This window comes from Ursus arctos, unplaced genomic scaffold, assembly GCF_023065955.2.
Source record: "Ursus arctos isolate Adak ecotype North America unplaced genomic scaffold, UrsArc2.0 scaffold_11, whole genome shotgun sequence".
In the NCBI taxonomy this organism is placed as follows: domain Eukaryota; kingdom Metazoa; phylum Chordata; class Mammalia; order Carnivora; family Ursidae; genus Ursus; species Ursus arctos.
Window position 1 is genome coordinate 7,429,865 of NW_026622775.1, and position 12,415 is coordinate 7,442,279.

The 12,415-nt window shown below is 37.3% G+C and overlaps 1 pseudogene; it reads right to left on the reverse strand.

Moving 5' to 3' along the window:
- Nucleotides 1-7,941: 7,941 nt before the first annotated feature.
- LOC113255587 (cytochrome c oxidase subunit NDUFA4-like) lies at nt 7,942-12,148 on the reverse strand (annotated as a pseudogene).
- Nucleotides 12,149-12,415: the final 267 nt, after the last annotated feature.

The following is a 12,415-nucleotide window of genomic DNA, read 5'->3' on the forward strand; positions in this document are numbered from 1 at the left end:
ATAGTGTTATTACATTTTCCATAATCATCATAATCATTAGAATCAAGATATTAGAAGAAAAAGAAAGTATTACAATAGCAGCATAAAAGAGGAGGCTACGTGGGGCACGTTTTCTTTCCATTCAATAAATGACTAGTAGCCTTTCCCTTAAGATCAGGAACACAACAAGGATGCCCACTCTCGCCATTATTATTCAACATAGTACCAGAAGTCCTTACAACAGCAGTCAGACAACAAAAAGGGAAAAAAAGTATCCAAATTGGCAAAGAAGAAGTCAAACTGTCTCTCTTCACTGATGACGTGATACTCTTTATAGAAAACCCAAAAGACTCCACCCCCAAACTACTAGAACTTAGAGAGCAATTCAGTAATGTGGTGGGATACAAAATCAATGCTCAGAAATCAGTTGCATTTCTATACATGAATAATGAGACTGAAGAAAGAGAAATTAGGGAATCCATCCCATTTACAATAGCTCCAAAAACCATACGTTATCTCAGAATTAACTTAACCAGAAACGTATAGGATCTATATTCTAGAAGCTACAAATCACTCTTGAAAGACATTGAAGGGGGCGCCTGGGTGGCACAGCGGTTAAGCGAGTGCCTTCGGCTCAGGGCGTGATCCCGGCGTTATGGGATCGAGCCCCACATCAGGCTCCTCTGCTGAGAGCCTGCTTCTTCCTCTCCCACTCCCCCTGGTTGTGTTCCCTCTCTCGCTGGCTGTCTCTATCTCTGTCGAATAAATAAATAAAATCTTTAAAAAAAAAAAAAAGACAGACATTGAAGAAGACACAAAAAGATGGAAAAATATTCCATGCTCATGGATCGGAAGAATATACATAGTTAAAATGTCTATGCTACCCAGAGCAATCTACACTTTCAAAGTCATCCTGATCAAAATACCAATGACATTTTTCAAAGAACTGGAACAAACAGCCCTTAAATTTGTGTGGAACCAGAAAAGGCCCCGAATTGCCAAGGAATTGCTGAAAAGGAAAAACAAAGCTGGGGGCATCACAATGCCGGATTTCGAGCTGTACTACAAAGTTGTGATCCCAAAGACAGCATGGTACTGACACAAAAACAGACACATAGATCAATGGAACAGAATAGAGAACCCAGAAATGGACCCTCAGCTCTTTGGACAACTAATCTTTGACAAAGCAGGAAAAAACATCCAGTGGAAAAAAGACAGTCTCTTCAATAAATGGTGCTGGGAAAATTGGACAGCTATATGCAAAAGAATGAAACTTGACCACTCTCTCACACCATACACAAAGATAAACTCCATATGGTTGAAAGACCTCTATGTGAGACAGGAATCCATCAAAATCCTAGAGGAGAACATAGGCAGCAACCTCTATGACATTGGCCACAGCAACTTTTTTCATGACACATCTCCAAAGGCAAGGGAAACAAAAGAAAAAATGAACTTGTGGGACTTCATCAAGATAAAAAGCTTCTGCACAGCCAAGGAAACAGTCAAAAAAACTAAGAGGCAGTGCACGGAATGAAAGAAGATATTTGCAAATGACACTACAGATAAAAGACTGGTATCCAAGATCTACAAAGAACTTCTCAAACTCAATACATGGGAAACAAATAATCAAATCAAAAAATGGGCAAAAGATATGAACACACACTTTTCCAGTGAAGACATACAAATGGCTAACAGAAACACGAAAAAATGTTCAAAATCATTAGCCATCAGGGAAATCCAAATCAAAACCACTTTGAGATACCACCTTACACCAGTTAGAATGGCAAAAATGGAAAAGGCAGGAAACAACAAATGTTGGAGAGGATGTGGAGAAAGGGGATCCCTCTTACTATTGGCGGGAATGCAAGTTGGTACAGCCACTCTGGAAAACAGTGTGGAGGTCCCTTAAAAAGTTAAAAATTGAGCTACCCTATGATCCAGCAATTGCACTACTGGGTATTTACCCCAAAGATACAGACATAGTGAAGAGAAGGGCCATATGCACCCCAATGTTCATAGCAGTATTGTCCACAATAGCTAATTCGTGGAAGGAGCCGAGATGCCCTTCAACAGATGACTGTATTAAGATGTGGTCCATATATACAATGGAATATTACTCAGCCATCAGAAAGAATGATTACACAACATTTGCAGCAACATGGATGGGACTGGAGGAGATTATGCTAAGTGAAATAAGTCAAGTAGAGAAAGACAATTATCATATGGTTTCACTCATTTATGGAACATAAGAAATAGGAAGATCGGTAGAAGGAAGGGAAGAATGAAAGGGGGGTAAACAGAGGGGGAATGAACCATGAGACACTATGGACTCTGGGAAACAAACTGAGGGCTTCGGGGAGGGGGGGATTGGGATAGGCCAGTGATGGGTATTAAGGATGGCACATATTGCATGGTGCACTGGGTGTTATATGCAAATGATGAATCATGGAACATTGCATCAAAAATTGGGGACGTACTGTATGGTGACTAATATAACAAAATAAAAATTATTAAAAAATAAATAAATGACTAGCAAAGGCAATTACATTAAGAAGTAATATTAAATATTGGACTTACATACTAAATTCATCCACCTTTTAGGCAGCCATTTAACCAGTGAACCTAGTCCTTCTTTCCAGATTTGTAATTCATAAAATATGCCAATCTCATAGGAAACAGTTAACCAAGCTATATGCCCATTCTCATATATACTAAACAAAAACAGAAACCACAAAATCATTAACTTGATGTTCTCAAGATTGTGTATCTGATAATTGCAGGAAAAGGCTAGACGTGAGTTCAATCCTCTTTTCTTGCTAATGATTCTTATCAAGGCTATTGGTTCAAAGGCCTAACAGATTACAGAAAAGGAGGAGAGGAGAAACTAATTTAGAATATTAAAAATGACACTAGTCTAGCTGTCCCCCAGCACTAGTCAATCTTACCATTTTTCTTCTTCGGGTTTTTTTTGTTTATTTGCTTGTTTTAAGCTCTCCTCTCCCCTCCCTCTACATTTTCCCCAATCTTATTGCCCTTCCTCCCTCACTAGACAGAGATACTATCCTGAATGTTGTGCTTAGCATTCCTATGTGATTTTAAAAACATTTACTGCATAAATCAGTACCTGTACGGTAGTACCATGTTTTGGAATTCCACATAAATTGTATTACACTGTACATATCATTCTGTGGCTTGCTTTTTTCATTAAAATTTTTATTGATCATTAAAAAATATTGTAGTAATAGTTCATTCATTTTCAGTGCCATAGAGAAACAATTGGCAAAATTTCTCTGTAAAGGGACAGATAAATAGAATATTGGGCTTTGTAAGTCATGTGGTCTTTGTTGCACCTACTCTACTGTTGTGGCACAAATGTAGACCTAGGTGACACATAATACATAAGGATGGCCATGTTCCAATAAAACTTTATTTACAAAAATAGGCAGGTGCAGGCTGTATTTGCCAACGTCTCCTGTTGAACAGTGGTTCTCGTCCTTGGTGGCACATTAGTGTCACTGGGGAGTTTTTTTAAAAAATACTCATGCTAAATACTGAGAGTAGTATGATTAAATCAAATCTCAGAAGGTACACCCTGGCACTGGTGGCTCCCCCTCCTTTTCTCAAGAAATTCCAAGATGCTATTAAAAATAGTTTACAATTGAAATCATCTAAATTAATATAGAAATCAATATAGAGATTCACAGATTAAAAATGTACTTCACTTTGTCCTCTAAATGAACTATATTATAAAACTATGTAAAACTAATTGTTAGTAACATAAGTCATCATGTGCATCATTCATTAAATCATTCTACTAATTTCCAAACCATTTACTGAACAAGTTGCTGTTGCAATCTTTTATTTTACATAGTTGTCCCTAGTTAAATGACACTTGTCTCTTAGTCATAACTTGATATAGGAAACTACATCAAACTGTTTTAATAAATTCCCCACAAAATTGAAAATGACTAAGTGACTTATAATTCCAATACCTAAAGAGGTCTCTTCATAATTTTAATTGTTCAAATACTGGCCTCCATTAGATTTTTTCCTAATTCTTATATTACTAAGATCTTTACATAGTTACTATCTCTATTATCTCTTACTGAAATATCATACTTAATTAGATTGAACCTACTCCTACAACCCCGAAAAATAGCAAAGCATTGCAACGATTTCAACGATTCCAACTGTCTAGGCTTTCAAATCCCAACTCTTTAAGTTTTCAATATCATATTTATGTTTTAGTATTGTCATTTGTAAAATAAGAGTGATAGTGGTTATTCTATTATCCAAATGCACTAATATATATTTACAGTGATGCCTGGCACAGAGCAAGTGGGATATAATTTAGTTCTGATTTTTATTATAAAAACAAATGTGTGCCTATCGGGGTAGGTATAAAATAGGTTTTAGCAAAGTCATCCCATTAAATAAAACTGAAAATCAACATGGTAATAAAAAGAGCATCCTCTAGCTCCAAACCACCCATATCGGTCTGTCCATTCTCCATGGCCTCATGTCTGTCACAGAATGTCTCTTGTGCTGGAAAAACTTGTAGCACCTGGCCAGAGGCAAAGGTGGCCTTCTTTACAGGCTATTAACTGATTTCTCCATGGCTTCTCAGAGTCAAAGTCCTAGGGAGATTACAATTCCCTTATGTGGCCATTCAAAGGTGAATCCAAAAGAGTACCAGCCTGCAGTAGGTGGCCACAGAACTGGGGAGGGAGACAGAATGGTACTGGGCATTTGCCCCTCAAGGTACAAGTGCTGCTACAATGGACTAGAGGCCCACGTTAGCTGGAGAACATTGCATAATGGGAGCTAGCACATGGCAGCCACAGCAAACTGGCTTGCAGGCCTGTAGGCTGACAGGCACCTGCACACACTTAGAGTGACCCACAAGGACTCCCCACCACCACCATTGCCAAGTGATAGGCTCAGGCGAGGAATAGGCCAGTTCTTTGGGGGTACTCACCTAGGCAATGGTAGTGCCTAGGATGTAGAATTTGGCAAGGGCAGGACCCAAACAATCAGGATAGACACCAACTACAGGGCTGGAACAGGGTGTTGGATGCCTCTTTACATGCCAGTCATTAAACTTCTAATGGCTGGATTTTAGAGAGAGGGGAGGGAGTGTCCTAAGGGACACCCAAAGCACTTAGGACAATAGCTATTTACCAACCAGTATGAAAGCATTCCAGTATCTTAACAGTAAATGCCATAGTTGTATTGCTTTCTAGATAGTAGATATAGAAGATACCTTTACTTTGCTCTCACAGTTGAACAATATTTTAGTTGATTATTGGTTTATTTTCTCTCGGCACTTCGAATATATTGTCCCATGGTCTTCTGGTTTTTATTATTGCTGTTGAGTAGTCTGCTGAAGGTCATCTTCCCCATAAATATATTTCTTCTCTTGGGTTCTTTTTAAGATCTTTATGACTTGGATGGATGTTTTTCAATTTTGGTATGACGTGTCTGTATACGAATTTTTAAAAATTTTCATGAGGAATTGTATTTTACAGGTTTGAGGATTCATATCTTATCAAGTATTGATACTATTTCAGATATTATTTCTTTGAATATTTCCAAACACTATTCTTTCTTGCTTCTCCTTCTGGAACTCCTATCATATCTGCTCATTCTGTATTCCAGTCTACTAACTTCTCTTTCATATTTTCATTTTTGTATAATAAATCTTGGGCAATTCCTCAGAATTTTTTACTAGTTCATAAATTCTTTTTTGTCTTAAAAAATATTTATTTGTATCAAAGTAATACATGCAAATAGTTTAAAATATCAAAAAGGCAACCACTTTAATTTTTTTACTGATTTCTTTAGTTATGACTTTCATATCACTAAATAACACGGTTTTCTTGCTAGTTCTTGATTTTTCAGATGTAGGTAGTATTTCTATCATCTATTGCTGCAGAAAAAAACACACCAAAAATTAATGCCTTAAAGCAATGTATTATTTCTCACTATACTGTGAGGCAATGGGATGGTTCTTCTGTTTCATATGATACCAGCTAAACGCTATAGACAGCTAGAAGGCCTAAATGATCTCACTCACATAGCTGCAGTTTGTCCTGGCTGCCAGCTGGAGGCTTAGCAGGAGCTGTCAGCTAGAGCATTTCAGTTCTCCTCCAAATGGTCTCTTTATGGCAGCTGAATTCTCAGAGTCAATTATTAGATATATATATAAATTAGGATTGTTATATCTTCTTAATTAATTCACCTTCTTATCATAATGAAACATCCTTCTGAAGAGGCTCAGAAAGTCTCCCCAAAATATGCCACTTGGACATGGGGATTATTTTGAACTAAAGGCAATCAAGGCCCAGTGGCCTCAGGAAATCTCTTTACTTCCCCCTTACCTGTATAAAAGAAATAAAAATTTTTCCATTTATGGTGAAATTCTGCAATTACAAAGGAAATTTATATTGGAAAGCAGGCCTGTACGATAAAGAGAACTATTACCAGAGATAATTTTTTACCTAAGAAATTGATGTGCATAACAGGGCTGTTTCGTTTCCCAAACATCTCCCGCCCTCCCCTTCCTATGAAGGGCCTTCCTCCCCTTGGTAGCCCCAGACCTCGGCACTTTTCCTTTATGCAGGATGTTACAGAAACCTCAACTGCCTAGCTGCCTTTTGTGTTTCATATCTTTTGGGGGCTCCCATACATATGTTATTAAATTTGTTTGTCTCTTGTTAACCTGTCTTTCGTCATATTAAACATTAGAGCAGTCACAGAACCTAGAAGGGTAAAATGAAAATTTTTCCTCCCAACACCTTTTTATCACTGGTAATGCTCTTTATATTGATATCTAATTTGTCTGATATTAATATAATTACATTAGCTCTATGATTAGTGTTTGCATGGTTACATCTTTCTTCATCCCTACGTTTAATTCCCCACTTTTAATTCACATTAAAAGTGCATCACCTGTGAACAACATATGATGAAGTCTTTTTTTAATACACTCTGAAAAAAAAAAGTCCCTAGCTTTTAATTGGTGTGCTCAGCTTATTTACATTTAAAATAATTATTTATAGAGTTGGTTTAAGTCTACCATCTTGTAATTTGTTTTTCATTTGTCCTATCAGCTCTTCTTTCTTTTTCTCTTTTTTTTAAAGATTTATTTATTTTTTTGTCAGAGAGAGAGAGAAAGAAAGACCACAAGCTGAAGGCAGACGCTTAATGGACTGAGTCACCCAGGCATCCCTCTTTTTCTCTCTTTTACTGTACTCTTTTCGATTGAGTTCTTTGTTGTATTTTCTCACTTTTAATATTCCCCTTTTCCTCTTCTATCGGCTGTATAGCTATAACTATTTGGGGTGTGTTTGTATGTGTGTGTGTCCTTTATTGTGTCTTTTAGTGATTGCTCTAGGGCAGTGGTTCTCAACAGGGGAAAGCATTGATTCCCAACGAACATTTGGCAACATCAGAATAGATTCTTACAATGCATAGGACAGGTCTCCACGACAAATATTATCTGGCCCAGTATGATAATAATCCTGAGATTAAGAAATCCTGCTTTACAGATTATTATATGCATCCTTCATTAAATATAGACTACCTTGGAATTATATTAAACCATGTTTCCATTAATAGAAGAATCTTACAACTACATATTTAACTTCTCCCTTCTTTTGTGCTACTGTTATATACTTCACTTTTCATGCTACAACTCCTACAATATATTGGTTTTTTTTATTTTTGCTTTATAAGGTCAATTTTTTAAAAATTAAAATAAAATAGTACTTATATTTATCTAAATTTCTACTGCTCTTCATTCTTTTTTGTAAATCTGAGTATCCATTTGGTTTCATTTTCACGCAGCCTGATGAGCTTGCTTTAATATTTTTTTCCTTAAATTTCAAGTCTATTTCTTATACCCTAGTTATAAAGTTCAGAGCAGATTTTTAGCATTAAATAGTGACACACATGAAGTTTCAGATATTTATTATTCAGTGTAAACCCCAACACAATACACCAATATGATTTCGTGCATTTAGAGGGGAAATATTTCCTGGATAAGTGGAAAACTGTGCAGATGGCTTCTGGACGACCTTCATTCTAAGCAGCTTTATAGTGAAATGTTTCATTTAGAAGTCTGGACCTTCTTTCTTCGGTTTTCTGTGATCTACATTCACTGGTAGAACATGTGTTGATCATTGGGACCTAGTTTGTTCCAGGGTTCTGGGTTATTCTTCCTATCCCAACTGACATCTGAATTGAACAATGCCAGGCACAAGACATACAGCACTGTTTCGGTACCTCCTGCCCCAATAAATACTAAAAGGGGGATCAAGCTCAGAGGCTTCTTGACCTGACCAATGATCTGGCGTAATATGGCTGACAGAGGCCTCCTGTCCAAGAGAAGAAAAACCCAAATCTGCAAGGCCCAGCCCTAAGCAATCCCTACACTGAGGATGAACCACTTTAGCATTTTTTTTGTAGTAAAAATCTGTTGTATTGAATTCTCTCAGTATTTATTAGAAAATGTCCATATTTTGCCTCATTTCTGAAAGTTAATTCCCCGAAATGTAGAATTTTAGGTTGACAATTGTTTTCTTTCTTTCTTTCTTTTTTTCTCTCTGCCCTTTAAAAATACCATTCTTTGGCTTGCATTTATTCTAATGGGAGGTCAGGTGGAGTTTTTATTGTTGTTCCCTGTAATGTCTTCTTTCTCCCCAAGATGTTTTTTTTTTCTTTTTTTCTTTTTTTGGGGATTTCCTCTTTATCTTTCATTTTCCACAATTTGATTATGATATGCCTAGGTGTAAATTCTTATATTTCATTTTTAGGATTTATTGAGATTTAGGGGTCCATGTTTGGTTGTGTTTTGTTTTGTTTTTGTCAAATGTAAATAATTTTTTTTGCCATTATTTGTTCTTCGAGTACTTTTTCTATCCAATTCTCTCTTTCTACCCCTATTGAAACTAAATCATACAAGTATGTTGGGCCACTTGATATTATCTCATAAGCTAACGACACATATTTTTTCTTAATCCTTTTTCTCTCTGGATTAATTTCAACTGAACTGTTTGTAAATTCAATAATCCTTTCATCTATCAAACCCGCTGTTAAGCCTAACTGATAATTTATTTCTGATATTGTATTTTTCAATACAATTTTAAGTTCTAAAATTTGTTTGCTTCTTCTTAATGTTTCTATTTCTTTCCTGAAATACCATGTATTTCTATCTATTATGTCCATATGTTCTTGTATATGCTTGCACATATTTATAGTTGTTGTACTACAGTTCTCTATAAATTCTAATAAATGGGTTATCTTCTCTAGGTTTGCTTTTATTGTTGTCTTTTTCTTGATTATAGGTCCCATTTTTATTTCCATCTCCATTAAAAAATTAATTTATAGAGATTATATGTAAAACAACAGTGAAGCTAAAGCACATTTTTTGTTCTGTTTTTATTTTTCCCAGAGTATAAGCCCTTTCCTCAGCTATGGTGAGAATGATTATTCAGATTCTTCCAAGAGTCACATTGAACAGAGTCAAGCCATATATATATTTTTTTTAACTCAAGTGTAATTAGCCTTTGATGATGATGATGACGATTTTTTTTTCTTAGTATTTGAGCAGGGAGTAGGTCAGGTTACTTTCAGGTAAATTTGGCTCATCTTCAGATTCAACTCTAGCAGGGGACTTAGAACCCAAACATTGCAAAGATGCAGAGAAATGTATAGTCTATTGTGGTTGTCCAGCCTTTCTTCCATTGCTGCTTTCTTGGCAATATTTGGGTGTGAGTGGCATGTGGAGAGAGAATTGTCAAAATAATTTATTTTCAAATCTGGAGCTTATTCTGGTTATCTATGGCTTCATCACATATTTCCCCAAATTTAACAGTTTAAACATCTGAAATGAAGATGTCTGAGTTGAAACAAAATGATAATATTTGAGGGGTGCCTGGGTGGCTCAGGCAGTTAACCATCTGCCTTTGGCTCAGGTCATGATCCTAGGCTCCTGGGATCCAGCTCTGTGTCAGGCTCCCTGGTCAGCAGGGAGTCTGCCTCTGCCTCTCCCTCTGCCTCTCCCCACTGCTCATGTGCACTCTCTCTCTCAAATAAAGTCTTAAAAAAAAAACAGTAATATTTGAAATAAAAATATTTTATTATGGGGGGGGGTGCCTGGGTGGCTCAGTCAGTTAAGTGTCTGACTCTTGACCTCTGCTCAGGTCTTGATTTCAGGACCATGAGTTCAAACCCCACGTTGGGCTCCACACTGGGTATAGAGCCTACTTAAAATTAAAAAAAAAAAAAAAAAGTATTATGTGGATCTGGCTGGAGGTAACCAATGGCAAGAAACAAGAATTATCTTGAGGTGGGTCTAATCACAGGCATGCTGGTTGATATCAACCGTTGTCTGGGAACTCTACCTGGGATGACCCAGACCATCCCCACATATCATGTCACATATGAACTCCTTACATTGCACTCAAGGGTTGCAAAATCATATGTCCCAAGAAGGCCAGAGAGAACTGTATCACCTTTATGATTTAGCCTCAAAATTCACAGTTTCCACTATTGTTGAAACTTGACCAGATTCAAGAGGGATCATGGATACTACCACTTGAGGGGAGGATGTCAATGTCGCTTTGTAGGGAACAGAATGTAGGATGGAAGATATTGTTGAGGCCATTTTTTGAAAACTCAATCTACTATAGTCTTCTTCCAGATTCCACTGTCTCCCACAAACCCACACTGCTGTCTAAACCTTGGTTGATTTCTCCTGACCTCCATCTTTGGTGGGTCAATTCTTTATCTGCCCATATTTCAAACAGGTGCCTACTCCCAAGTAGGAAGCTGTTTATTTATGAATATATCATTTCTTTCTGAATATTAGTTCATTTAGGCTTTCTTCTGTTTATTGTACCTTGCTGATCTCATAAAAAAAAGATTTTAATTTTGTTAATGTTTTTGTTACCATGTGCCTTTCATGTCCCATATATATATATATATTTTTTTTTTAAAGAATTTATTTATTTATTTATTTATTTATTTGACAGAGATAGAGACAGCCAGCGAGAGAGAGAACACAAGCAGGGGGAGTGGGAGAGGAAGAAGCAGGCTCATAGCGGAGGAGCCTGCTGTGGGGCTTGATCCCATAACGCCGGGATCACGCCCTGAGCCGAAGGCAGACGCTTAACCGCTGTGCCACCCAGGCGCCCCTCATGTCCTATATTTTAATTGGAAGCAGAAATCATTAATATTTACTTTCAATGTCTTTTTTTTTCATTTCTATTAGTTGTTTCAATTAACTCTTCTTTCATATTTTCTTGTTTTCCTTTTTATGACATTAACTATTTTAAACATGCTTATTTTATAGTGTCTGATTGTTTATATTTGGTCTATAAAATCCAGGTATTGTTGTTGTTGTTATTGTTTTCTCTGCTATTCCATGTGTCTGCTCTGCTTTGTGTCATGGTAGTTTGTTTGTAATATATGTTTTCAGGCTCATTTTCAACGTGGTTTTTGATCTATGGAAATCCTGTGCAACCTAGATGGAAAGTATGTGTGTCTCCTCCTCCCCTCCACTGATTGTTTTTGCTTTGCAACAAATCTCAAGAGTATCGATGCCTCAAAACCACTTTTTATGTTAATTTCTTAGTCTGGGGTTCCAAGGTTAAGGTTATTGTAAATCCCAATTCCTTGGTAGAAAGAGAACATTTATTTTCTAATCCAGATCATATGAATATTAACAAATTTGCTTTTTATCTCCTACCCTTCCTACCCCTACTTTCTGATGCTAGAACTTGACTCAGCAGAATACTTTCTCTTTTGCTAGCAGGTTCTATGTTGAGATTTCCCAATAAGGGTACTGAAGGGACAGTACAAGACTTGAAAAAGCAACTTAATTCTTTTTTTGCTACTTCGTTCTCCATATGATGGCAAATGGATCAGCAGCGAAGAGTCCTGGCAGTGTTTACCACAGCGGCCCCAGCCCTCCTGCTCCCGTGGTTAAGTGCCCCCGAGTCCATAGAAGGGGGTTCGCAGGCAGATATCTCCCATCTAGCTTCTCCGTAACCAAAGTGGCAGAGCAGATTTCTATGGCATCCACAGTCTTCTCAGAGGTCTGAATATGTACTTGTAGGGCTGTCATGTAAATGTCTAAATTCCTCTTCTGTTTACTTTCCATCAGTCCTAGGGTGATGACTGCGCCTAGCAGTAGCTACACCTGTCAGACCTTAGTTTCCTTCTAGCGTTAAGCACCATTTACCTATTTAATAATTTCCAATGTTCCTGGCTCAAATTACTAATTCAGGGGCGCCCGGGTAGCGCAGTCGTTAAGCGTCTCCCTTCGGCTCAGGGCGTGATCCCGGTGCTCTGGGATCGAGCCCCACATCAGGCTCCTCAGCTGGGAGCCTGCTTCTTCCTCTTCCACTCCCCCTGCTTGTGTTCCCTC